At 43.5% G+C, this 27,090-nt stretch overlaps 1 long non-coding RNA gene across 1 annotated transcript in view; it reads left to right on the plus strand.

Moving 5' to 3' along the window:
- The first annotated feature begins 337 nt into the window (after positions 1 to 337).
- The window catches only part of LOC139434041 (uncharacterized), a 33,872-nt gene continuing 7,119 nt past the window's right edge, over positions 338 to 27,090 (plus strand). The window contains exon 1 of the long non-coding RNA XR_011643430.1: positions 338 to 714. This is a non-coding gene — a long non-coding RNA (uncharacterized lncRNA). The remainder of the gene's footprint in view (positions 715 to 27,090) is intronic.

Here is a 27,090-nt window from a genome sequence, read left to right on the forward strand (position 1 = left end):
GCTACAACATTTCTTATAATGTGTGAGTGCAGTGATGAATAAATAAAAAGACTCTCTCCAGCTCCGTAACTCACTATCAGTTTTTTTCCAACAAAGCAGCTGGTGGAAAATAAAAACTGTGCAGTTTGTGAATGGCACTGGGACACCGACACACACACATTCAGCGAGTAAGCACACACAGACATATTCTACAAATATCTAAACCCACACAGAGACACCTACCGTAGAGGAGGTGGTCCACAGAAGGACGGCGGCCCGCAGAGCGAGCAGCGCCGCAGGCTCCCTCCTCCCGAGAGCTGAATCAGCGATGGAGTGTTTAAGGTTGCGGAGAGGAGGAGAGGAGGAGGAGTGAAAGAGAGGAGAAGAGGGTCACAGGACTTGCCTCTCTCTCTCTCTTACTGGATGGGGTAAAAAAGGAGGCGGGGAAAAAAACAAGAACAAATTCACAGGACCCCCGTGCAGGTGGAAAGGAAAGCAAAGATAGTGGGCAATTGAAAAAGGCACAGCGCTTTATGTGAGAAGTTTCAGTTTGAAGTGATGATGGGGCATTGCAATGCGTCAGGCGGCCGCCCCCCCGCACCACACCAGGCCATGTACAGTTAGGACAGCTGATCGGACCGCCCGAGAAGGAGATGGAGTGAGATAATGAGTGCTGACAGAGGTGAAGGACAAATCGGGAAGAGGGACACAGGGAAGGAAGGAGGGAAGGAAGAAGTGAGTAAAGAGGTTGGAGAAAACCGGAGAAATACAAAATTGAGAAGGAAAAAGCAGATTCGATTTATAGAAGAAGAAAGGAGAGGAGGAAGGGAGGAGTGCTGAAAGCAAGGAAGGAAACAGGAAAGGAAAAGCATGATGGGCGGAAGGAAGGGAAGTGCGAAGTTTAGGTGGCGTAAAGGTGGGATAAAAACAAGAACATGGAAGAAAGGTGGGTAAAAAGGGGCGTTTCAACAATTACTTCAATTATCTCTTACTCTTTCCTGTCTTTCTCGCACTTAAGCCCCCATACTCCACTCAGTCACTTTCCCGTTTTGCTGTCCAGCGGTCGGCAAAAACAATTCCTCCATAAAGAGAATGAAGGACTACGATAAAAAATAGAAATTAGAAATCAAGTTGTTCGCATTAAAAAAGGTTCTGGGATAAAAGGTCAACTGATACCGCTCACAGGCAGTGTTTGTGCATTGGCTATTTCAAAAATAGAAGGAGGCAAATTAGAACACTGAAAGAGGGGAACGAGAGGTTCAGCATGATCAGAGGAAACCCCTCCGTCCCAGGGTTTTTATACCAAGGTACGAAGCAGGGACGTGCACCGCCCGCCCCCCCCCCACCAGCACGCCACCACAGCCATGCTCCACGGCCTTATTTAGTGAAGCGTGGCAAAAAATAGCCTCCCAAGTGCTGCTGGGGGCTGTCTGGGTAAAAGTGGAAGGGTGGGAGAGTGGGAGGGACAGGGTGGAGGAATCGGAGGTGGGGCGGGTGTCAAGAAAGGTTGGGGATGGTGATCCTGTCACTTTTAATCATTCTCTTCAATTGACTAGTGTGGTCTGGGCTTGATTTACTCTTCTTTCTCATGCATCTATTTTCTTTCTGTTGCCAGCGCTGGGTGTGTCACATTACTGTCCTATTTCCTCCCTGCCTAGGATACTTAATATACTGTACTTACAGTCTCCCTCTCCCTCAGCCAGCTTGCTTTTCCTTGGCTCAGCTCTTTAACATCGTTCCTATATTTGAATTGTGATGTATGTTTCCGGCATAGGCGTCAATTGTGAATGTCAAAGTGTGGCTACTGCCATATGGAGCCAAGCAGTAGTTCTTTATAAATAAAAAATGTCATATTTATGGCCGGAAAACTTAGAAAATCTTCAATTAGTAAATAGTAGGATATTCATGTGTGTTAGCAATTGTAACCCTGATGTGGTTTCTGTATCCTTGGGGATACAGTCATTTGACAGGCAGTGTTTATGTGTGAATTGGGTATAATAAAATTGTAATATTGGTGTTACATGGGTGTAATAACAGAGTGAAGAGACACAATAATTGGTGTAATTAGGGGTGAAATAATGTGTAACATGGGTGTAATAACAGAGTAAAATGGGTGTCATACGTGTGTAATAGGTGTTATCTGGGCGAAATACGGCTTGTAATTACAGTGTCACTTGTCTGAAATAGTGTTGTTTTAATGTTTAATATGGCTGTAACTACAGTGTAATATTGGTGTTATGTAGAAAATACAAATGATTCAATGTTACATATATTATTTAACACCGTCACAGGGCAAAATAGATCCAGAACAGTGCAGTTCTATACTAATTTTACTGGGGGAGAATTTAATGCAGGAAGGAGGAGATTTGATAATTTTTTGTTTAAGGTCATAGCACATAATAGTAACAGAGTTCTCATTCATAACACTCCGTTCGATGTCTCACTATGGGATGCGCCTCATCGCGGAGCAAACAGAAGCATCAATCTCATTACGCCAATCGTGATTGGCTGGTGATCTTGATGTCAGCGTCAGGGAATCCACCCCCTATAAGTAGCTTGCGCTACGTCGCATGCGTCATTCAAACACCTCTTCTCGCTTCAGAGCACATCTCTATGGTAGCCGGGCTAGCTTAACAGTCCACAGACTGAACCCAAATCTAAATTTGGGTCGACGGGCGCTCGCCGGCTACCCTTCCTGCTTCGCAAGAAGACTGCTAATACTAACACACCAGTTAGTATTATAATCGACCTCGCCGTTTCTTGCTCTGGAATTAAGGTAAGGTTTTGATTTGTTCAAGCTAGCAACACACCTGTCGCTAACTTGCTTTCCCTCACTACCGACAACACGGTAGCAAGAACGTTTTTTATTTTCTCTTTCTCACAGAGGAGGAAAGGATTAAAAGAATATTAACACACAAGTTAATATTCTTTGAGAATAAAGCCGTCCTTTTTTTTTCCGGATTAAAGACAGGTTGGTAACACTTTTTTTCTCGATGACGTACCTGTTATGAGCGGGTCCTCTCCACGCCACGCGGCGAACAAGATGGACGCCTCTCTCCCTCACACCAGAGGAGTCAGGGACTCGGAGGCTCGACTCGGAGGCTGCGGGTTGAAAATATCAGGCACAGACTCACACCAGGTCTGCTCGTCCTGCCTCGGGCTGGAACACGCCCAGGAGGCTATTGACAACCCTGGCTCGTGCGGGCATTGTGCCCGTTTCACCATAAAGAGCCTCCGCCGACGGTTAGCACGCCAAGCTAGCTTGTCGGGACAGGACCCTCTCATGTCCGTTGATTTGCCGGCTGGCAATCAAGGCGCGGGAGCGTCCGCCGCAGAGATTGAGCCCCGCACTGTGTCGGTCTGGGGCTCATCAACAGCGGAAGCTGCAGAACCGGAGTCCTGCGCCGTGTCAGGCTGGGACCCAGTGGCGGCAAGAGACGCGGGAACGGAGCCCCACGCTTTACCAAGCTGGGGCTCCCGGCTAGACCTCACCATGGTTTCGCCCGCGGAGGATGTCCTGGAATTAGATTACATGGAGGACGAAGAGGATGCCTCTGAGTTTCTCCTGTCTGATTCGGATGAGCAAGAAGACGATATCTTCATGTCATCGGCGCAAGCTGCAAAGCCGGGAGCGATGGCTGCTCTCCCGGGCGATAGCACACCAGCTTCGCCCTGTCTGAGCATGGACCTGCAGGCCGTGTGACAGCGTGCCGCGTCCAGGCTAGACATCCCATGGCCCGAAATGGCCAAGGAGACCTCCAGGTCCCGTTACGAGGGGAAACATTTTCCCCGAGCAACGAGGACAAAGAGGCAACTCCTTCCGGTCTTCCCGGAGATGTTGGATGAGGTGTCGGTCTCGTGGAGAGATCGGCCCTTTAGCAACAAGGCCCCAATCCAGGGTGCCTCCTCCATAGACTGTGACGGTATGGAGAGACTCGGCCTGCTCCGCATACCGCCTATGGAACCGCTGGTGGCAGCCCACCTCCTACCGAGGATGGGCCCGTCACCAAGCAGGAACCCCACGCTGCCAGCGAAGGCGGACCGATTCCAGTCGACCATGAATGAACGGTCCTACAAAGCCGCAGCGTTGTCCGCCAGGGCTCTGAACGTTTCCTCGCTGCTAACCGCATACCAAGCGGAGCTCTGCGAGGATCTGTCGAGCAATCCTGGACCGGCCGTTCTGGATGAAATGGCCGCGGTCACAGACATTTGTCTCCGTGTCCAACGCTGCGCCGTCCAGGCCCCGGCAAGGCAATGGGGATCATGGTGGTGCAGGAAAAAGCTAGATGGCTCAACCTCCCCAACCCCCCAGACCGGGAAAAGGAGGATGTGCTTGACATGCCCATCGTTCCCGAGGGAATTTTCGGCTCCGCTCTCGCCTCCATGCAGAGGAGATGCGAGTCGAAAAAGAAGGAGGACGAGGCCCTCCACCTCTGCCTCCCTCAAAGGGTCCAGCCGCTGCCTTCACAGCGGCAGTCATTCGCCCAAGCTGCCTCGAACCCTGCTCGGTTCAAAATACCCAAACAGCAGAGGTTGCAGCCCGCCCCGAGTCCCCAGCCCAGGCAGGAGACGAGGGCGAGTTGGCCTAGAAAATCTCCGGTCCCGGCTGCAGCCCAGGCGCAGCCGACCCAGGATTTCGGCCAGCAGTCGAGGAAGAAGAAGCGAGCGGCCTGACAGCCCCTCCTTCTCTCCTCTGTGACAGAGCTGGAAGTCCACGGTTCCCCAGCTCTAGATGTGTTCCCGCCGCCTCGAGAGATGCCTCAACACCATCCTCAAGTCTGCAAAAACACAAGTTTGTTGTTGTTTCTAAAATAAACCATTTTCCGCTGATGCATCCAGGCTTCAGGCCAAGGGCGCAGCTCAAAAAAAATGAAAAGAAAAACAATAAAAACAATCAACAGCCCGTCAACTGTTCCCCTTCTGAGAGCAACACACTCTCACTCCCTAAGCGTCCAATAGCGACGTTTGGTCAGTGTCCGTGGCGTCCAGTTGTGACGCTCCTAGGCTCCTTCAGCGTCATAAAGGGACGCAAATAGCTTTCAACTGATTGCAATGTATTCCCATCTGCGTCGGGATTTAACGCTCATGGAAGCACGGCATTCGTTTATGTCGGCTGCCCTTAAAGGCAATGTGAGCGTCCATTCCCAGGAGTAAAGGATGGCAGAAGACACTACACTACCCAGAATCCCCAGCTATCGTTTGGACTACACCATGTGCTCTTGACAAACCCCGTGATAGTCCTCAAGCTCTGTGATTGGAGAGTGTGCTCCGAGGGTTAAGCCGATTCTTGAACAGCACTTGAAATGGGATGGAACCACGGCAGACTGTCCAAAACTGAATTTGAACGGGTCCACCGCGTCCCCCCTCCCCCACCCCGTCCCCAGAACTACACATGCTGGCTATTCTGTTTCGCAACATGTTCTCTATGGCACGTCTCTACTGGGAGTTGTAGTTTTAAAAGACGTTTTCGTATTTCCCATAATAAGAAGTTGCCAGTATTAAACTGTGTACATCCCTGGAGGTTTAGGGGACAGGAAACACTCACATTTAAAACATATAATTAATAAATGGGTGAAAATGGCTTGTGCCCATTATGGGCAGTATTAATATATATACCCACATGCCAGCTAAGGTCAGAAGAGCTTTATTTAACAGCTGGTCTTATGTGTGTGACCCCTGTGATAACATTACATTACATTAATTGATAAGCCTGAAACATGCACTTGTCAAGGTTCAGAGGCACATTTTGCAAATATGGCAGTAGCCATCGATCAGCTTAAGATAAGATATACTTTATTGATCCCAAGTTGGAACATTTGCGTTACATCAGCATGTGTAACAGTTAAATATGCAGTTGTGTTTATTTGAAAATCATTTAGTATAATCACACAAATTCTGTGTTTTATATTCAACAATTCTGTGTTCTTTATTTATTGATTGTTCAATACCTGACAAGGCCGGAGATGAAATATCTACATACATCTTATAAGAGTATAATACATTATGTATAATATCAGTTAAAATAAGTGCTTCAACATAGTTAACATTGCTGGAGGTATGCACAAATATTGATAGATGTAATGCAAATATTGATAGATGTAATGCACTATTGAGGAACCTGCAACCCAAGTTGTTCATTCAGTGCAGAACTACACCACAGTTGTGTAGGCCTATATGATATGTCAATACACCTTAGAAAATCATGAAATCTTGAAAGGGATGTGCAAAATAGTCATTACATACAATCTTTTATTAACCATTAGTAGAGAATAACGAGTAATGAATATACTTTATAGGGATCGTATTAATATCTAATAATAAAAATAATTAAATTCAATAACATGCTTTAACCACCAGGTGTCCCTTTATGGTGTAAATACAGCCTATCTACCAATTTGATCAAATATAAAAGTGAGCCGAATTAGTGTTGATACTGCAAGGGGACGTATTATGTGAAAAGAAATGTAAGATGTTGTTTAATGGCTGATATATTTATGATCCACGTCACGTTTTCAGTTCCTCATGTTTGTCTTCTCATCAGGGCTCTATAAATACAGAACTACGGCAGATATGTAATATGTAATGCAGCCGAACCGTGTATTACAATGCCGTTATGTGATGACTTTCAAAGAGAAAAGCAAGCACACTCGGAATAAAGTATTATTATTATTTTTTTTAAATGTTTTCGGTCTGTTTCCGGTATTTGTTAATGACGATGTGCTGTGAGATGTGAGCCTGGAATTGCACAGGGGGAAAATAATGTAGGCTATCTTTAGATGCAGATTTTGTTAAACTAATATGTTTAGGCTGTGGACCAACACTATACATTGACGGGGAAGGGGGTAGCAATAAAGATAACACCATTAAACAGTTACACAACATAACAGAAATAATATCGATAGCAGCGTCCCTAGTAACCACCTTGGTAACAATGAAAACAATGAAAAGTAATCTTCGTAATAACTAGCAAACTAAAGATCATGTACATCCACTGCACACATAATCTGAAATAACAACTCATATTTCTCGCATCAAATTACATCAAAACGCATTTTAATGGCCAAACTAACTTTACAATAGGCATTTTCCACCTAGAATAAAACGAAGTTCGGCCATGTTTTCTTTTTCTGCAGGGAGAAATTTGAAGATCATGTGACATAGACGCCAGCCATCAGAATGAATGGTGAAAAAAACGGGGTTTGTCAAACAGAGCACATGGTGTAGTCCAAACGATAGCTGGGGATTCTGGGTAGTGTAGTGTTTTCTGCCATCCTTTACTCAGAAAAAATATTTGTTTCTCCGAATCGAAGGGGAAAAATACAAAAGCATTGCACACAATTTAAACCAATCAATGTTGTGTAATTAACAAGGATAATCTGGTGTTTTTTAGTCGATGAGTAGTGCAGATATCACTGTAAAAGCAATCGACAGTAAGAGGAATACTTACTTCCGGGTGTACAATTCTCCGTTATCCAATGGGAATGGACGCTCACATTGCCTTTAAGGGCAGCCGGCATAAACGAATGCCGTGCTTCCATGAGCGTCAAATCCCGACGCAGATGGGAATACATTGCAATCAGTTGAAAGCTATTTGCGTCCCTTTATGACGCTGAAGGAGTCTAGGAGCGTTACAATTGGACGCCACGGACACTGACCAAACGTCGCTATTGGACGCTTAGGGAGTGAGAGTGTGTTGCTGAGAGCAGCTACGGCTTCTCTCAAAAGGCGGATTATAGACGCGCATGCGCAGTGCCGGCTGGGGCTGTGAAGGCACCACCGGCACGCGCATGCGCAGTGCCGGCTGGGGCTGTGAAGGCACCACCGGCACGCGCATGCGCAGTGCCGGCTGGGGCTGTGAAGGCACCACCGTCACGCGCAGTATCGGTGGGGATTGTCGAAATGGGGCACCACCGTGTTCAGACACTAGAGGGCCCCATAACACAACAAATAGGGACTCAGAGGGTAAGAGACGTGACATCTCCGCTGGCTCTAAGGAGCATACAGTGGAAGATGCTCACAACATCTGCTTGGGTTTCTCAAGATAGTAACACGGGGCTACAGACTCCAATTCGTTGTCACCCCCCCTCGCTACTCGGGCATTCTGTATTCACAAGCCCGGGGAGAGTCAGCCCATATTCTAGAGAGAGAGATTCTCTCACTTCTAGAAAAGAGGGCTATATCTATAGTACCCGCCGAGCAGAGTCAGATTACGCAGACAAATGTTCTCGTAAAGCACCTGCTCAATCTGGGTTTCATAATAAACACAGAAAAGGGCATGTTGTGCCCAGCACAGACTGTACTCTTCCTGGGTTTACACCTGAACTCGGTGCCCTTTACAGCCCGCCTGTCAGCGGAAAGAGTGAAAGCTTTCAGAGCTTGTCTCGCTCATTTCCAGCTGCGCAAACATGTTCTCCTAAGATCATGCCTGCGGTTACTGGGGCTCATGACGTCAGCCATCCTGGTCGTACGACTGGGACGCTTAAACATGGGGAGTTTCAGCGCTGGGTAGCCTCTCTAAAACTAAACCCCGCGCGACATGGCGCGCGGAGAGTAATGGTTAGTGTGAAAAGCGTAATGGCACTACGTCACTAGCCGCACCTGACTTTTCTAGTACGGGGCGTGCCTATGGGTGCTGTCCTTTCACGGAAGGTGGTCACCACGGACGCATGTCTGACAGGCTGGGGAGGTATTTACGGAGGTCGTCCGGTGAGGGGTTCCTGGAACAGAGACCTACAGCGGGCGCACATAAATTACCTGGAGCTTTTAGCGGTGTTCCTCACTCTAAAACGCTTTCTGCCTTTTCTCAGAGGACATCGTGTCCTTGTGAGGACAGGCAACACGACCACAATATCGTGTATAAACCGCCAAGGGGGTTTGCGTTCTCTCCAGTTACACATGCTGGCACGCAAACTGATCTTATGGAGCGGCAGACGTCTCCTCTCTCTGAGAGCGACACACGTACCAGGAGTGATGAACCTCGGGGCAGAGCTACTGTCCAGAGGTGCACCACTATATGCAGACTGGACTCTACATCCAAGGATTGTGAGTCAGCTGTGGGTGCGTTACGGCAGAGCCGTGGTAGATCTGTTCGCATCAAAAGAAAATGCTCAATGTCAGCTGTTCTTTTCGATGCACGATTTAAACGCACCGTTAGGTGTGGACGCGCTCGTACACGATTGGCCTCCGGGCCTTCTGTACGCGTTACCACCCCTGGCTCTGATACCCCCAACTCTGGCCAGAGTGAAGGAACAACGCCACACACTTATCCTGATAGCTCCGCCCTGGCCCGCAATGTACAGGCTGGCGGAGATATATCAGCTGCTGTGCGGGCAGCCATGGCAGCCCCCACTACGCAGGGACATACTGTCTCAGGCGGGGGGGCCGATCTTTCACCCCACACCCAGAGCGCTGGGCACTATGGGCCTGGCCCGTGAGTGGTACAATCTGAATACAGTGGGACTCCCTCAGAAGGTGATAAACACTATTCAGAGTGCGAGAGCTTCCTCCACCAGGTCTCTCTATGACTGTAAGTGGAGGGTGTTTGAGGAGTGGTGCCTTCAAAAAGGACACATCTCTTTTCAATGTCCTGTCGGGGTGATTTTATCATTTCTACAGGACTTAATTGATAAACACAGAGCTTTCTCTACGATCAAAGTGTACCTGGTTGCTATTGCTGCATGCCATGTGGGCTTTGAGGGAAAGACGGCTCGCCAACATCCTTTGGTCTGCCGTTTTATGAAAGGGGCTCGTAGGCTCCTCCCTGTTTCCAGGTCACTGGTGCCCTTATGGGACTTGGCAGTGGTTTTATATGGGCTCACTCGAACCCCATTTGAACCCCTGGAAGGAGCTGACATGAAGCACTTGTCACTCAAGACAGTGCTGTTACTGGCTCTGGCATCCGCCATGCACTCAGTTCGCCCCAGGGCAAACGAGAGTGTTGTTGAAGCCCAACCCTGCCTTTATACCAAAGGTAGTTGGTTCATGTACCCCAATTGACATTGAGGCATTTCCTCTGCCGCTGTGTCCCTTTGCTTTAATGCTTTAATGTTAATAAATGTGTTGAATCAACAAGGTGGTCTGATTGTATGAATCATTGAGATATTGTTGAACGGAAAATAGAAAGATTCATTGGATAGTAATCACAAAAATACATAAATCTAATGCATTTTGATTGAATTTAAGCTTAATTGTTATGTATTTCAAACACATACACATTATTCATCTTGAATAGGTAACCTAATTACTATATAATTCAAAGAAATGTACTTAATGTATTCTGAATACATAATCTGATTAATATGCATTTAAATTCAATACATTATATTAATAATGAATACATAAACCTGGTGAATATGCATTTCAAATACATAGGTTTTATTACACTGATGCATATGCATCATGTAAAGTTTATTAGGTAAGTTTATGTTCAAAATATTAAAAAAATTAAATGGAACTTTGTCATGTAATTATTTTACATACATCTTAAAAGTTAGGGTTAAATATTTCTGTGAGTGCACCTTGCTCCTTGAGTGTGAGCACATCTTTGTTTTACTTTGGATGCTAAACAGTATAGCCACACAACAATTGATATCACAAGAAAGGGCTCTTCCATGACTGAAGAGATTAACATTTTGACAAAGATAATCCATTCTAGTATGAGAATAAAAACACCAAGAGGCATAACCGACTCACCTGGCTGGAGGTCATAGGAGGTGAAGTAAAGTGTTACAGCAGAAGGTTTAATACAGCGTATTTCTGGTATATTCATTTTATTTTATTCTGATATATAAGAAGTGTGTTAAATTTGAATGGCAGAAAGTCTTGTTGCAGTTTCAAGATATCAAGAGGGGCTCTGAGTCTCTTTGTTAATCATCAATGGTTTTTGCAATTAACAGGGGAACTCCAAGAGAGATATTCCTCAGATATGGTGCGGTTGAAGTCCTGTTGGTTAATGATTCATTTCCTGCAAGGCTCACAAAGACGGCCTGAGGGTATGGGAACCGTTAACTTTTCTTGGTTGACTGATCCTGGGGAGGTCATGGGAAAAGGACGGTTAAAGCATAGGTTTCAGAGAGGAAAGCAGGTGACACACACACACACACACACACACACACACACACACACACACTGTAAGGAGATGGAATCAACAAACTGCTGACTCATTGCCTAGGGTCTCGCCCAGAAGTGAAACTGGCCTATGGAGAACTATCAGCTCACTGTCTTGGGCTCGCCCAGAAGTGAAATCGCCAATAACAAATAGCTGGGGAGGAGCAACCAATACAACTCCTCCCACAGAAATTGTATTTAAGCTGTAACATTCTTTTATGCTCGGTGCTCTCTTCCTGACTGGCTGTCGTGGTACGTATATCACACGGTGGTAGGAATTGAGCCCGGAGCACTCTCTATTTAGTGCTGTTGCAGAGTGTTCTGTATTGTGTATTGTTACCTTTTATCATTAAAACAGATTATTGTTTAACCCTTTATCTGGTGCTTTGAATTCCTTCTTTTATAAATCTGAGATGCTCATCAAAGAACACGCAGAGCCGAGGTGGGTTTCAGACCACTCCTTGCTCCAACAAATGGTGACCCCGACGTGATGAGCAGGGTCGAAAAGGAACACCAGCGACCGCATTGGGTCCAGGGGTCCGCACCAAGAATATCTTTGACAACTAACAAAAGGGCCCTGACAACGAAAGAGGTAAACAGATGCCTGTTTTATATCAAAGTTCTGTGATTGGCCGAACTAAACTAAATGTTAGAGTTGTCAAAGACATTCCCAGTGTCATGTCTTGGCGGTAAAAAATGAGAGAGAGAGAGAGAGAGAGAGACCCCTGCTGAAAAGGAAACCCCCCCGCAGGACTTGAAATGCCCCCTGATTAAATAAATGTAATTTAATGAAACCAGCTGCAATGGATCATGGATCACAGGGGGAGCCGTGAAAAAGCTGCCACACTGGAACTCATGTGAAATAAACAGCTGATAGATCTACAAGTATCTGATCGGATATTTTTTTAAGATCCATATGTCACGGATAGGATCATATTCTGTGCTAAATAAGAGACATGTAATCATTTACAAAACATCAGCATGTTTTTATTTAACAAAATAATGTTGTTTATTTCACGTAGGCCTAGGTGTAAGTACAAAACATCGCTATGTGTTTTCATCAGGAAATGCAGCCCGGCTCAAACATACAGCGATGTCCTCTCAACCAGTACCATGGAAAAGTGAAAGTGACCAGAGAGGAGTGATGATTGGTTAACGCGGGGTAACATTTCAAGGTAAGCCAATCAGAGACAGAGTTGGGCGGGTCTTGCCTTATGGGGAAAATACACAGACACACAAACACTTGCTAACACACACACATACACGGCCACCACCAGCACACCAACCCAGTCTCACGGCATTTCGTGTTCACCAACACGATTTTTAATCTATTGATTCGTGTTCACCATCACGATTTGCCCCTTTTTTTCGTGTTGCACAGCACGATTTTAAAAGCAATGTATTTCTACTGGTAATGTGTTTCGTGCCTGCAGGCTGCAGCACGTATTTTTCTCCGGTCGGGTCGTGGAAGACCGGAAGCTGTGTGGTTCATAAAAACATGTTCTTACTCAATATCAAGCCACAGTTATTGCTTTTATTTTAAATCGTTATAATTTCTGACTTTTTGTTGCCGTCTGTGAGGAAAATAAATGGGGCTCAGAGCCTCAGGATACTGAAATCTGTATTTTTTAAATCTTTTTTTCCTTCTAATTTGTTATTCTTTTCAAAATAACACACTGTTATTTACTCACCAATAACACACAATTATCCTTGCTTTTATTTATTGGTTTAATTCCATAATCTCTGGCTTTTTTGGCGTCCGTCGGGAAATGAATTTCAAAATAAATATAACCAGAAACAGACATAGGCATTTCGAGCACTTACCCAAGATCCTCAGCTATGGTTTTAAGCTCGCTGATTGGATGTTGTTAGCCGCAATGCATGCTGGGATTTGGTGTTATATTATATGAAATCCGAAAAAAACATTTTAAAAGAATAAAATAATACTTAATTCCGAGTGCTCTTGCTTTTCTCTTTGAAAGTCATCACATAACGGCATGTAATACACGGTTCGGCTGCATTACATATTACAGATCTGCCGTAGTTTCTTTATTTATAGAGCTCTGACTGAGAAGACCTTTGGAAAAACTGGAAAGAAATGTCCGCCGAAACGGATACTTGACGTGGATCATAAATATCTCAACAATAAACAACATGTTCAATTTCTCTTCACACAATACGTCTCTTTGCAGTATCAACACTAATTCGGCTGACTTTTACATTTGATCTAATTCATAGATAGGTTATATTTACACCATAACGGTGCACAGCTGATATAAAAGGACTGTAGTTTTTAAAGATATTACTGATTTTCTTTGAATGTAAATACTGAGTCTGAAATAGTATAGCAATATGCTGTAAAATTATGTGAAAGCATGCATAAAACTATACATCTTCAGATGTTGTACATACACACTAATAATACAACGTTATTATGGCTGTGTGTACCTTGTGTACACCTCCTAGTGGTTAAAGCACGTTATTGAATTATTGTTTTTATGTGTTATATTTGATTAAAAAAATATTAAGAGTACATACTTTCATAGGGGGAAAGTATAAATATAGAAATATAGAATATAAAAAATCAAGAAGATACTATAAGTGATCTCTACAATAAAACAGTTGAGTGCAGGATGTACAAATATATTAATAGGAGGAGGTGCAATACAGAAAAACAAATTAACCTTTATTTAAACATTAAATAACAGATTAAGGTCTTCTTTTAAATAAGAAAAAACGTTGGGGGTATCTATCTACAGATAAATATTAAGCCTGACAAAGTACTTAACGTCTAATATATTGCTTTCCTGCAATGTTACCTATGTTGAAGCACTTATTTTAACTGATATTATACATATGGATTATACTCTTATGTATGTAGATAAAATAAGAAATGTGCAGAATATGACAGTTTAATGGTGGAGGTACACACATATTGATAGATGTCTTGTAATGCACTGTTGAGGAACCTGTGACCCAAGTGTTTCATTCATTGCATAACTACACCGTAGTTGTGTATGATATGTCAATAAACCTTTGAAAATCTTGAAAGGGATGTGCAAAATAGCCATAATGTACAGTCTTTAATTAACTATTACTAGAGAATAACGAGTAATGAATATACTTTATTACTTGTTTCCATTCATGTCAATTGCAGATACATGTTTAGTGTTCTCAAGCACCAACTATCAAATATCTCTCCTGATTGTTGGCACTTGACAATCACCTTACCTGCAATTTACTCAGGTGTAACTAAAGTCTGATTTAAGGGTTGTTTATATTTCACATAATGAATCAGAATCTGCAAAGTAACTCAAATAAATGCAGTGGAGTAAAAATACCAGGTTAACCTCTGAATTGTCGTGGAGTAGAATTACAAAGTAGCAATGAGCTGTCATGTGGGTATATATTAATGCTGCGCATTATGGACACCAGCAATTTTCACCCATTTATTAATTATATGTTTTACATTTGATAACACCAATGTGTTTAATACTGGCAACTTCCAATTGTGGGAAAAACGAAAATGTTCAGTAGAGACGTCCCATAGAACATTTTGCGAAACACAATAGACAGCATGTGTAGTTCTGGGGGGGTGTTCTGCTCTGCGTAACCTTACGGGGACTGTAGTCCTAAACGATAGCTGGGGATTATGGGTAGTGTAGTGTCTTCGGCCATCCTAAACTCAGAAATGTTGACAATCGCAATGATGCTCGAAATGTCCCTTATAGGCCTACGTCTGTTTCCGGTTATTTTAATTTTGAAATTCAGTTCCTGATGGACGCCAAAAAAGCCAGAGATTATGGAATTAAACAAATAAATGTGTTATTGGTGAGTAAATAACAGTGTGTTATTTTGAAAAGAATAACAAATTAGAAGGAAAAACAGATTTAAAAAATACAGATTTCAGTATCCTGAGGCTCTGAGCCCCATTTATTTTCCTCACAGACGGCAACAAAAGTCAGAAATGATACGATTTAAAATAAAAGCAATAACTGTGGCTTGATATTGAGTAAGAACATGTTTTTATGAACCACACAGCTTCCGGTCTTCCACGACCCGACCGGAGAAAAAGACGTGCTGCAGCCTGCAGGCACGAAACACATTACCAGTAGAAATACATTGCTTTTAAAATCGTGCTGTGCAACACGAAAAAAAGGGGCAAATCGTGTTGGTGAACACGAATCAATAGATTAAAAATTGTGTTGGTGAACACGAAATGCCGTGAGACTGGGTTGGTGTGCTGGTGGTGGCCGTGTATGTGTGTGTGTTAGCAAGTGTTTGTGTGTCTGTGTATTTTCCCCATAAGGCAAGACCCGCCCAACTCTGTCTCTGATTGGCTTACCCTGAAATGTTACCCCGCGTTAACCAATCATCACACCTCTCTGGTCACTTTCACTTTTCCATGGTACTGTGAGAGGACATCGCTGTATGTTTGAGCCGGGCTGCATTTCCCGGCTCTGAGCCCCATTTCTGAGGCTCTGAGCCCCATTTATTTTCCTCACAGACGGCAACAAAAGTCCGAAATTATGCCATTTAAAATAAAAGCAATAATTGTGGCTTGATATTGAGTAAGAACATGTTTTTATGAACCACACAGCTTCCGGTCTTCCACGACCCGACCGGAGAAAAAGACGTGCTGCAGGCAGTAGAAATACATTGCTTTTAAAATCGTGCTGTGCAACACGAAAAAAAGGGGCAAATCGTGTTGGTGAACACGAATCAATAGATTAAAAATCGTGTTGGTGAACACGAAATGCCTTGAGACTGGGTTGAGCACACACACTATGGCAGATGCAAGTATCAGCGAGAGCAGCAGCGCATTTACAACTTGGAGATATAACCACTATTTTCAATTTGTGGGGATAAAGGACGCACAAAATATTATGGTCAAATGTAAACGGTGTGCAGGACAGAAAGCATTGTCCACATCGAATAACAGCAATGCCAATCTCCTGGAGCACCTAACTAATGTACATGAGGCTATAAAACTAGTCGCCAAAGACCTCACCGTCTCAACCACCGGCAGTGACCCAGATGGAGCAACACCATCTAAACAGCCAAAAAACGAGTTTGTTTGTCTTCAGTGTCAGTCTGACAGTTCATTATTTATCTAATTGTTACTGCCAATAGAGTGTAGTTATTGTTTAATTGTCACACTGCCAAAATAGTGTAGTTGTTGTTACTGTGTACACTGTGGTGTTGATTGACATTATTCACCCACGGATCTATGTTGTTCTGCACGGACATTTTAGTGAACCGGACTTCCTGTTTCCGCCGGTCTTCGCTTCCCGGGAATGAAGTTGTGTACAATGGTTTTCTGATGCTAAATAAAAGTCTAGCTTGTACCTTTGATACCCCGCCTCCGACTCCCATCTCTCGGCACCACAACACTGCCAAAAGAGTGTAGTTGTTTTTCAAATCAAATCAAGTTTTATTTATATAGCACATTTTGGTCGAGCCAAAGTGCTGTACATATAATAAAAATAGCCTACAGTAGAGACACTTTACAGCAAATACAACAGCACAGATTGTTTTAGTTTTTATTTCATATTGCACTACTTAGAACTTGATTGTTGAGGCTACAATAAAGATGCCTGCTTTATTGTTATTGTACAGATTACAGATTGCAGTTTAGCTTCTAACGGTGCAACAAGCAGTAAAGTGAAAAGTAATGTACACAATAGACAGAATAAAATATAGAATGAATTGAATAAACAGTGAGCTTGGGTATGGATACACTAGCAGCCTGTGAGCAGTATTAACAGTGTGTATGAATATGCTAAGATATATAAAGTATGAAAACGGTAAGCAGTGCAAGTATTTATATGGATATTAATTTCATGATAAACATTGTGGAACAATGATGAAAAATGTGAATGGAAGTGGCGACGTAAAACTGACACAACAACAAACAAAAATATTTTGAGAAGCCCCCACCCCACATGTTGCCTGTGCTGTATGCTGCAAACTCTTTGTTTAAAACTAATTGGCCATCGGAATGTGTGGAGTAAGTCTCCCAAGCACATTCCACAGCTCTCCCCCCACCCTCCTGTGTTCTTCCAACCCCCAGTCTGTAGGTTTGTGTTTGCATATTTCAGTGTTAATTTTGGCAGCTGTTTTTGATTTAGTCTTAGTCTTTAGACGAAAATGGTTTTAGTCACATTTTAGTCAATCCTATCCCTCGTAGTTGTAGTATAGTTTTAGTTGACGAAAACTCAAAACGTTTTAGTCAACTTTTAGTCGATGGAAAATTACTTTTTAGTCAACTTTTAGTCAAAATGTGTCTCTATACTCTCTGAATGCTCCGTCCCCGGCAGATCTCTGTGTCCGCTGCAGCATGTCTGTTAGGCCCCGCTCCCCGCACACAGAGACACAGGGAGATCGCTCTTCTGGAGTGAAGAGAGCGGAAATAATGATATTGCAAGTTAGAAACGTAAGATGCATTTTGACAGACAAGATGGACACTTGGGGGAAAATATGCTGCATTTTGAATATCCGATAGTCCACCATTAACACCTTAGTCCCGTCTCGTCTCGTCAACGCAAACTAAATATACATTTCATTATAGTTTTCGTTATCAAGAATCTATTTTTAGCTCGTCATCGTCTCGTCTTAGTCATGTAAAAAAGGTTGTTGACGAACATTTTTCGTCATAGTTTTCATTGACGAAATTAACACTGGCATATTTAAACTGTCGCACTTTCTGTTGTTTCTATCGCGCATTGCCGGTACGAAAGGGTCTGTGCCAGAAATATCAAACATTTAATAAAAGTGAAAAACAATGAACAAGACTTAACGTATTCATCATAATTAATTATATTTATTTCGTTTGGATGTAGGATTTTTTACTTTGTTTAGAGCAGTGATCTTCTCTGCAGCAGAGAGCTAAGCGCTGTCAGACCGGACCTAACCCTGAAAAGTATTATCATCTGAAAGTAATCATTATGTTATTAACCCTTTGGAGTCCTGGGCTGATTTGGCCGTTTGATTACCTCACCCCCTCCCTGGTAAATACATCCTGTTGAGTAGAATCTACAGTTTCCAGTATTTTCCGTTTCGTAAAATGATAAAATACGGCGAATATATTAAAATATGTGCTTCCATTATTCATACTTCTGAAATATATCTGTATTAACTTTATATCATCGTATGTCCGTGTTTATTGGGTCTTTTTGCATGAAACAAAGACTGGCATATCGTTTCAAGCCAGTACTTTCGACAGAAATGCACATATACATCCTGTTGAGCAGGATCTACAGTTTCCAGTATTTTCCGTTTCGTAAAATGATCAAATACGGTGAAGATATTCAAATATGTGCTTCCATTTTTCATACTTTTGAAATGTATTAACTTTATATCATCATATCTCCGTGTTTACTGGGTCTTTTTGCATGAAACAAAGACTGGAATATAGTTTCAAGCCAGTACTTTCGACAGAAACACACTGCAATGTTGTCCGGGCTGTTGTTTTTATGCGGTGTTATGGAAATCTAGGACCCAACACGGCTGGAGAGTACAAGTGACCAAAACAAATACATGGTGAATCAGACAGAGCTTGTCTTTTGGGTTATTTATTTGAACCTTCAAATAACATAAGATACAATAAAATATAGACACAGGTCTGACCGAGCATAGAATAGTCTGCCAGAGTGTGCGTCGTACAATGAAAAAGCAGAGGTTATAAAGGAAATTAGTGGGAACGTGAGAAATCTGTCTTCACACAGTCACATTGTTATTAGACATCTGTCCTTGAGCTGCATATAGCATAACGGTTCTCAGAGTAGGGAAGTTCTTGTGTGACTGTGTGAGTCCATTGGCACCGGCTTGAACAGGTCATGTGATCTGATCACGCCGGCGTGACGGTCGACTCCAAAGGGTTAATATTAAATACATATAAGTATTTTTACAACTTGTATTTAGAAATACTCTGTTGTAATTATTGATGCATAAATGTGTTCATCCATTCAATGTGGCATCATCTATAATGGGGTTAATGTATGATATTTAGGGCTGTCAAACGATTACAATTTGTAATCAGATTAATCACAGCTTAAAAATTAATTAATCATGATTAATCACCATTCGAACTATGTCCAAAATATGCCATTTATTTATGTATATTGTTGTGGGAATGGAAAGATAAATGAAAGAAGGCGGATATATCCATTTAACATACAGTATGTATGTTTATTATAACATTTTTCTGCATGTCAAAATGAAAGACAACCCACACACCTATCAATCATCAAACCGTGGGGTCTTAATTCATTACGTGTTGATTTCTATCAACGGGGGAGTACTTCAGGAAAGTCGACAGAGGGGGGGGGGGGGGGAGCTAGTGGAGTACTTCGTGACCACAGAGTGTGAACGTTGTGATCAGCTGTTTTAGCGCAGTTCTCCAGTGAAGGGGGGAGTCTCCCTCCCCAGCCGGTTGGCGTAGTTTTGGCACAGTTCCATTGTACAGACCGACATTAACAGCAGCCCTGTCTGTGCACACGGAGACCGACTCTGTCGTCCGGTGATCTAACCGCCTTCTGGAAAAGCTTCACAAGTACGTAGGTACGCAAATGCGCTTTGTGACACAAGTGACGGTACACATTTCAGATTACGCACATAACCTGCGTACCAGTTATGTGCACCCCTGTACCAGAGCCATATTATTACTATTATATGGCTCTGCCCTGTACTACAGCAAAGGTATTCTCCGTCGGGACTTCCTGCAACAACACCACGCCGTTATCAAAGATGTTCTATTGAGAAGACGATCACTACGTGACAAAAGTTATCAAAACCGTGGCTACTGAAATCGATCTGACTAACTGCTGTCTGTGCAATTTACTCCGCGCGAGTTGGCAGACTTTATTTTGCTTACTTTAACATCATGTCTCATGGTGGGGCTAAGCCATTTCTTGGTATGGGTGTAGCCTACCCCAGCCATACCCTGGCGCTGCCACTGGTGGCACGTATGCGGCGGGCCATTCTGCACATGCGTTAAATGCGTTAAATATTTTAACGCAATTAATTCAAAAAATTAATTACCGCCGTTAACGCGATAATTTTGACAGCTCTAATGATATTACTTAATAATACAACACATTATAATATATGATATGATAATTACATTTGAGTTTTATTCATTTCTTATTTCATAGTTTCTCATTATTATTATTTTTATCGCTCATCTTATTTTTTATTTTATTAATCTGTGTGAATCTGTGCTGTCCTGTTTTTCACTCTCACCCTGTTGCTGTTTGAACTACTGAATTTCCCCACGGGATTAATAAAGGTCCATCGTATCTACTGTACTGTGTAAAAACACCCCAACAATATTACAAGATATTTCTTGTAATATTGTTGGGGTGTTTTTACACAGTACTGCATAAAGCAAACTATATACTTTATTTGATCTAAAATATTGATGTTTTTTCATTATAGTAGCTTGTGAAAACCATACAGTAACAAATAAGTGATTAAATGCTACAGTATTCAGCAAACACAACTGCAGAGCTGCAAACATTGCAAACAGACTAAGTTGCCACCCAGTTGTCTTTGTGTATTTTGTGAATGAAGCGCCATCTCATGGTTAAATCCTGTAATTGAACAAATGGGGAAATTGGGCAACGCCCCCTAGCAATTTGGCAACACCCTCAGCCACTGGCATCCACTGGGCTTTTGACTGGGACACACCCATTTGAGTCTGATCTGGAGTGCTACATCTGTACGACAGAGGATTTTTGTTGTATTCCTTATATGCAGCAAATCATACATTAACAAAAAAATGCTTTACATATTTGGTACTGCACATCCCATCATGCCGTTTATTTTTTTACAGACAGTGAAATCTAAAATCTAAGCTCACTCGTGTCTTTACCAAAGATAAACACATTTGATTGAGTTGCTGACCGGCTGTACTGTTTATTTTGTTTTTCCTGCTTTTGTAGATCGATATTTTTGCCTGCCCCACAATAAGATTCAACAGTTCCCACTTCCCTGCATTATGTTTGTTGTAGCCAGCACCAACAATAAAAGCAGTCTCTGTAAAAACCTCCCCACAGTCTAAAAACAAAGTTTTTAAAACATTAAAAAGAGGCTTCAGTCTGTGACAGTCCAGGTAGCAGTGAGTGATTGTCTCTCTGTGAGTGCAGAACGGACACTCGGAGGACACGGTGGGGTTTATCTTTGACACAAAGGCGTTAACGCTCAGGGCCCCGTGGAGGATCCTCCACTGCAGGTCTCCTGACCGCTTGTTCAGTGGAGGTTCACAGGCCCCCGGGACGTTAAGCCTCTGTTTCCACACGTGTCTCTCCTCTCGCTTAGTTTCTGTTTGTTCAGGGCCAGAGTGCAGAGTGTATAAAAACCTTTCCCATTAAGAATGTGGAAGTCTGCATGGAGTCTGTGTTTGAGTCCATCCTGGTCTGCTAAAATCCCAATGTCCGGAAAAGGGTCCCTTTCGTCAGGGGTTTCCTTCCTGTTGGAATACTCCCGCAGCATCTCCATCTCATCATCAGATAGCCTTTGAACCCACTCGTTCAGGATGGTTCTGGTGTGGCGGGCCGACTTCAGGCCGAGCAGAGACGCCACGGCCTCGGTGTTGTGGAGTCCAGGACCTGCAGCATCCACGATGTTCCTCAGCTTCACGACCCCAAAGGACTGAAGCCTCTCAGTGAGTGCAGGTCTGCTGCCGTCCTGGACGTCCAGCCGGGCCCCCCACACCAGAGGCTCTTCCAGGAGCCAGAACAGAGATGCTGCGGGACCCACTCTGGCCCATTTAAAAAGTCCTTTGTAAAACGGAGGCAAAACACACACACGAGTAAAGTCACAGTTTGTTAAAAACAATGACGCATCCAAACCCAGGCCTGCTACCCCCCTTAAAATGGTGCTGGCTACCGGCCTCCAGACGACATCATTGTTTCCTGTCAGGTATCTTTTTAAAAACTGTAGTTTAAAAGCAGCTGCTCGACTCTCCAGGTGCACCGAACCAGCACCCTGCCTCTGTAGGACATGTGGGGAAGAAACCAGCGCCACTTGTTGAGTTTCCCCTCCACCTTTTCTAAAACTCCTTCCCAGTTTTTCCCCAGTGTGACCTCATCTCCAAGATGGACCCCCAGATATTTTAGACCACCCCTCTTCCATGTCAATCCACCTGGGAGTTGAGGGAGGCCACCAGTCCACTCCCCCACTGCTAGGGCCTCACTCTTAGCCCAGTTGACCTTTGCAGAGGAGATCTTTTGGAAAGTGTCCACTACCTGTCCTAGCTTTAAAACATCCTGTTGATTTTTTATAAAAACAATGATGTCGTCTGCATAGGCCGATAAAATAAAACGTGTATTAAAACCAGGTAAAAACAGGCCCTCATTAAAAGAACGGATATTATGTAGCATTGGTTCTATTGCCCGTGTGTACAACATGCCTGACATCGAGCAGCCTTGTCTTATCCCCCTGGTCACATTAAAGGGTCTTGACAGACCGCCATTTATCTTAAAGATCAAATGCAAAGCTTCCAAATATGCTACATTTTTATAGAAATGTTGTTTTTAAGACTGCCTGTATTTTTCATTTTATTTAAATCGAGATAATACACCCGAAAAAAAGCTTTTTATTGATACAAAACTCGACCCAAAGCCGTCTGAATTGACGTCATTGTTGCACAGTCTCTGGACCAAATATCCCGACTCGGCAGTCTCAGTCACATGTTTTTCGAAAAGAAAACGGAATTAACATGGGTTATTGTTGTGCTTTTTGATGTACGAACGGTGCGGGATCTGGGAGAGTTTTCCATGCATCTCCCAAAGACCAAATCATCCGCCAAAAATTGATTATTTTAGTGAATCGTGTTGGCTGGCAACCGACACAATGGAGCAAGTTGTGTTCTGACCACTTCGCGTGTGATACATACGACGTTGATCCTGCTATCATCAAGGCTGTTGGTGCAGAAGCATTAATAGTACATCGGAGGCTGAAACCCGGAGCCGTCCCCTCCATATTTCAGCACAAGAAACCACTGAAAGAACGAAAGAGCCGGGCGATGGCGAAACGCCAAAGAATTGATGTAAACAACTTTTGATTAGATTTCAAAGCGCACGGAGCACAGCAGATAACGCAGATTAACGGAATTGCAGTTTTATTAAGATGTATTGCTTATAGAGGTGGGCACCGTTAGATTCTGTGTCTTTACGATCATAAACAATGTGTTGGATGTGGAGCTAGGATAAGTAATAAGGGAACTAGGAGTGATTTCGGTGCAGTAATAGGTTGGCATTTTTCGCTCGGGGCTAATTCACTGTTAGCATTGAAGTTTATCTGCAGCTCATTCATCGCTCCTCCACTCATAACGGAAAAGTGTGAACAATTAATTAATGTACCCCTTTTACAAGTGAAGATATAGTCTTTGTTGTGTTAGTGGCATTTTCGAGCCTGAAACTCGAGATTGATTGATTGATTGAAAAGTTTATTAACAGCTTGTATATTGGGTACAGTACAGTACAGCTCAAAATATACAATTGTTAAGGGGATGCAGACCAGAGAAAGACTTTCGTATTGTTTACATCAGGGTCCCCCATTTCCAATTCATCATATCATTTAAGACATATAAGACATATTTGACATACAGATGGCTTATTTACAATTTACATACAGGTGTTTTTTTACATACAGATTGCTTATTTACAATTTTCATTTTAGATTTCGTTCTAATACATCCTAACCGGACATTTAAGACATACCAAGTCTACAGATATACAGTTAGTAACATAGTCTAAAATGCGAGTATATACATAGATGGGGGGGGGGGGAAGCTGTCCATCAGTGGCTCGTATAAATATGGCTGGATGTCGACAACATACTCCAGATATTGGGTGGCCTCCGACTCAGAATCAGACATGATAGACGAAACTAAGTTGTACTATCGGCGGGAGCCGCTGTGAGCGATAAGCCAGGGTTTGTTTGTTTGGCAACTCTGACGTCACGCGACGCCATCTTGCGGAGGAGCGGCTGAGAAAATAAATCGTCGGACTTGGTGTTGGGGGTTGAACAAAATAAATATTGCGCATTGCCAGACGCATATTATCTCCGATTTTAATACTGCAATATCTTAGATAGTGTTGTAGCTATATGATTTCGATTTTACTGGCCTTTGCATTTGATCTTTAAGCACACACTCAATGTTCACATACATCACCTTTATCTTGGCGATGAAGCCCGGGCTGAGGCCGAACCTCTCCAGCACCTTCCACTGGGGGGAGGCCATCTATTCCAGGGGCCTTCCCCCCCCTGCTCTTGAGTGCTTCACACAGTTCCTCCTCAGTCAGGGGCCCGTCCAGCTCTTTGTTCGTCTCCTCAGACACTGTTGGTAGGCCCCTGCAGAACAGATTAAACCCTCCATCATCTTCACTGTACTCAGTGGTGAAGAGGTCGCAGTAGAAGTCCACCGCTCTCTGCCGGATCTGGCTGTTCCCTGTCAGCTGCTGTCCTCCTGCTGACCTCAGAGCGTGGATCAGCCTGCCCTGCCCGTTCTTCTTCTCCAGACTGAAGAAGTACTTTGTGGGCGAATCCATCATGGAAGCGCTCTGGAATCGGGACCGGACCAGCGCCCCCTGTGCTCTAGAACCCAGCAGGTCTGCCAAAATGGCTTTTTCAGATTTGAGGTCTTCAATACAACCTAGATTTCCTGTGGACTCTGCACAGCTCTGCAGTTCCACTATTTCCATCTCCAGATCTCTCATAGACTTGGTGATATCACGAGAAACATTGAGAATGTACTGAAGACAAAGCTGCTTGATGTCGGCTTTCCCACAATCCCACCACTGCTTCAAAGAATTAAAATCCCCCTTCCTTTCTCTAAAATAAAATAAATAAATAAAAACCTCTCTAAAATGTGTGTCTAAAAGCAGAGCAGTGTTAAAATGCCAATACGCAGATTTTCTTTTTATGTTGGCAATAACAACATCACACAACACAAGGGAGTGGTCAGAGAACCCAACAGGCAATATAGCACACTTTTTAAAGGGAAATGGAAACACTTTTCAAACTGCTTTCCATGCCACCATATTCCCATTAGGAAATGTATTTATCTAGTCTATTTCCAATGTAAACGATCGAGATACGCACATTTAATTTTTTTAATACGCGCCTAATGACCTTGGACGCTTCCATCGATCCGGGACTTTCCCAGTGACGTCACTGACTGGGTACGGCTTCCTGGGCCAAAGCTCAATACAGCTGCAAACAACATGGCGTGCAATGCACCAGTGGTTTCCAACAAAAGAAAACGGTCGTTGTCAGGAGCGTATTGTATTGCCCCAGGCTGCACAAATGTTTTTTATACAAAGAAGGAAGAAGTACATTTCCATAGGCTGCCACTAAAGGATGAGAAGCTGCTCAAAGCATGGGTTATTTCCATGAAACGGTCCGATCCGCCGCTGAATCAGTACGCACGTGCGTGCAGCGAACACTTTACAAATGACGATTATGTCCACAAAATGATGTTTGATGAGTCTGGATGCCTGGTTCAATACAAAACATCGGATTTGAAGCCAGGATCTGTTCTCACAATATTCGATTTCTCATCGTATGCAGTCGGGAACACCGACCGTTCCAGCATGTCGGCCGCGCAAGACAATGACACCAGTGTCAACAAACGTGAAGTTGGAGCCACCAAACGAGCTGCTTCAGCTGCCGAGAGAGAGGTAAATATTGCAGCACTACCAGATTACTAGCTCACACATGTATTTACTGACAGTGTGACCTTATTAATTTATCAGGGGAAAAATATGTCGTATATATGAAGTCAGCCTGTGGGGCTCAATGTGTCTGTGGTATATGAAGTCAGCACGTGGGGCTTTGTCTCTGTGGTATACATTTATGAAGTCAGCCCGTGGAGCTCTGTGTCTGTGGTATATGAAGTCAGCCCGTAGAGCTCTGTGTCTGTGGTATATGAAGTCGGCCCATAGGGCTCTGTGTCTGTGGCATATGAAGTCAGCCCATGGAGCTCAATGTGTCTGTGGTGTATGAAGCTTAGTCAGCCCGTGGGGCTTTGTGTCTGTGGTATATGAAGAAAGCCTTTGGAGCTCTGTCTGTGGTACTATGAAGTCAGCCCATGGAGCTCTGTGTCTGTGGTATACATGTATGAAGTCAGCCCGTGGAGCTCTGTGTCTGTGGTATATGAAGTCGGCCCATAGGGCTCAATGTGTCTGTGGCATATGAAGTCAGCCCATGGGGCTCAATGTGTCTGTGGTGTATGAAGCTTAGTCAGCCCGTGGGGATCTATGTGCCTGTGGGATAGGAAGTCCGCCCATGGGGTTCTATATTCTATATTCCTCCATCGCTGCCATATCTGCCACATTGTGTTGACTTCCGGTATGGATACCCGGAGCGAGGACCCACACAGTGACGTCACCATTTGGGACTCCACTAATGGCAGCGGCCTGGTCCCGGAATTCCCCACCCGGCCGGCGGATAATTAATTTTCTTTTGGCGAGTAATATCATATACAATAAATATTAGGATCACTATCCATTGTAAAATTAATAAACTACCGGAATATTATAGCTGTAATGGTGTTTCCTTTCCCCTTTAAAAACATTCAAATAGTGCTTAAAACAATAAAACCTGTCCAGCCGGGCCATTGATAAAAGGTTCTCCCTCGTGTGGACCCATGTGTGCTGTCTGTGAAGTGTGTGATGCTCTCTCCAGATGTCTGATAGACTATGTGTTGCTATTAACTGTGTCATGGCTCTTTTGGATGCAGCATGAGGTTCTCTATGGTTCCTATCTAGCTCGTCATCCTGTGTGCAGTTAAAATCTCCCCCTAAAAATAAAACCTCTTCTGGTTCACACTCACTTAAAACAGCGCTGAGCTCCTTTAAAAACTGAACTCTGGCATGACCTGAGTTAGGAGCGTACACATTGATAAAAACCAGATTAAAAAGCTCATAGTTGGCTCTCACCACCAGCAGTCTGCCCTTTACTCTTTCTTCCACTGTGTGGGACTTGGGGATAAAACCT

The sequence above is a fragment of the Pseudochaenichthys georgianus genome, chromosome 6 (genome assembly GCF_902827115.2).
Source record: "Pseudochaenichthys georgianus chromosome 6, fPseGeo1.2, whole genome shotgun sequence".
In the NCBI taxonomy this organism is placed as follows: domain Eukaryota; kingdom Metazoa; phylum Chordata; class Actinopteri; order Perciformes; family Channichthyidae; genus Pseudochaenichthys; species Pseudochaenichthys georgianus.